The following is a 2,561-nucleotide window of genomic DNA, read 5'->3' as shown; positions in this document are numbered from 1 at the left end:
CAAGTAACATTTATGAAAACTCCCAACCAGATGTGTTCTCTCCATAATCTGAACTCTTCCATAAATCCCTTACGTGGTTCTCATTATGATACCTAGTGTAGTAATTACGAGGTTACACAATGTACCACCCTCCTACTTTGTCAGCTCCTTGAGGGCAGGGACTGTTTTCTTTCATTTTTGTAGTCCAAGCTCCTAGCAAATCCTTGACTCATAGTAGTGTCCAGGGCATATTTGTTGAATAAGTGGATGCAATAGTCAAAAGGATCCATCTTGAGAGCAAAAAATCATTTGAAGCTCGGGCTTAGGCCAAGACTAAACAACATCACATGCAATATACAAGACGCTGTTTCCTGTTCTCACCAGTAGCCATTCCTTTCTAGATGTTTTGCAGAGCCCATATTTATTTAATTTATTTAATTGGAACTTAACTGCATCAAAAGAAATGAACGTAGATAAATTGGACTTCATCAAAATTAAAAACTTTTGTGGTGCAGAGGTGCCTATGTGGCTCAATCAGTTGGTTAAACATCCAACTTCTGCTCCAGTCATGATATCACAGCTTGGCTCGTGAGTTCGAGCCCCATGTCTGGCTCTGTGCTGACAGCTCAGAGCCTAGAGCCTGCTTCAGATTCTGTGTATCCGTCCCTCTCTGCCCCCCCCACCTCTCTCTCTCTCAAAAATAAACATTAAAACCCCTCTCTTTATCAAAAATAAACATTAGAAGAACGTGTATGCTGCAAAGGACAGCATCAAGGAAGTGAGATAACAACTCACAGAATGGGAGAAAATATTGGTAAGTCCTTTGTTAAGGATTGAGCATTGAAAGTATATAAAGTATATAAAGAACTCTTACGATGCAAAAAACCAAACCAACCAAACAAAAAAACAACTCACCCAATTAATACGTAAGCAAAGGATCTGAATAGACATTTTTCCCAATGAAGACCTACATATAATCAACAGGCACCTGGAAAGATGCTCAACACCATTAACCATTAGGGAAATGCAATCAAAACCACAATGAGACACTACTTCATACCTACTAGGTTAACAACAACAATAACAATAATAAATGTTGGCAAAAATGTGGAGCAATTAGACCCTCCTACATTTCTTGTGGGAATGGAAAATGGTGCAGCCATTTTGAAAAATAGACTGGGAGTTCCTCAAACAATTAAACAGAGATCATGTGACTCAGCAATTCCATTCCTAGGTATGTACCTAAGACAATTGAAAATGTTAACACAAAACTCATAGGTGAATGCTCATTGAGACATTATTTTTAATAGCTATAAAGTGGAAATAATCCACAATAATCCACAATATATAAGGAACTCATGTAACTCAATAGCGAAACACCAAATAACCCAATTAAAATATTGGCCAAGGACCTGAACAGACATTTCTCAAAAGGAGATATACATATGGCTAACAGATATGTGAAAAGGTGCTCAACATTACTAATCATCAGGGAAACACAAATCAAAGCCACAATGAAGTATTACTTCATACCTATTAGAATTACTATGATCAGAAAATCAGATGATAACAAGTGTTGGTGATGATGTGGAGAAAAAGAAACCCTTGTCCACTGTTGGTGGGAATGTAAATTCACATAGCCGTTATGGAAAATATTATGGGAGTTTCTTCAAAAAATTAAAAATAGAGCTACCTTAGATCCATCAATCCCAACTCTGGGCATATCTCTAAAGGAAATGAAATCAGTATCTCAAAGAGTTATCTATACTTCCGTGTTCATTGTTGCACCAGTCACAACAGCCAGATATGGAAGCAATCTAAATATCCATTAATAGATGAATGGATAAAGAAAAATATATCTACAGTGGAACATTATTCAGTCTTATACAAGGAAAATCTTGTCATTTGTGACAATATGGATGAACCTGCAGAAAAACAAATACTGGATGATCTTACTTATATGTGAAATCTAAAAATATCAAACTCATAAAAACAAAGAGTAGAATGGTGGTTACCACGGGGTGGGGGGGAAAGGAATTGGAGAAGTGTTGGTTAAGGGGTGCAAAGTTTCAGTTACGTGTTAAATGAATGTGTTCGGGAGATCTAATGTGCAATAATATGACTATACATAAGAATACCGTACTGTATATTTGCAAATTGCTAAGGGGGTACATCTTAAATGTTCTCACCACATACAGAAAAGCAATAACTATGAAATGTGGTGGGTGTGTTAAATAGTCCCTTTATAATGAATAGTTCACAATGTATATACGTCCACTATGTTGTATGTCTTNGTCAGCTATAAAAATAAAGTTGAGAAAAATGTAAAGATATATATATATATATATATACACACACACACAAATTAAACTACAAAAAAAGTGGAAACAACCCAATTGTCCATCAACTGGTAAATGGATGAACAAAATGTGGTATATCCTCATAATAGAATATTATTAAACCATGAAAAGAAATGAAGTACTAATACCTGTTACAGCCTGGATGTACTTTGAAAACATTATGGTAAGATAAAGAAGCATGTCAAAAAAGATCGATGTAGGCTGGACCAAGGGCTGTGCTGT

Source organism: Crocuta crocuta, unplaced genomic scaffold (assembly GCF_008692635.1).
Source record: "Crocuta crocuta isolate KB4526 unplaced genomic scaffold, BGI_CrCroc_1.0 scaffold475, whole genome shotgun sequence".
NCBI lineage: Eukaryota > Metazoa > Chordata > Mammalia > Carnivora > Hyaenidae > Crocuta > Crocuta crocuta.
Note: the sequence above shows the minus strand (reverse complement) of the source record.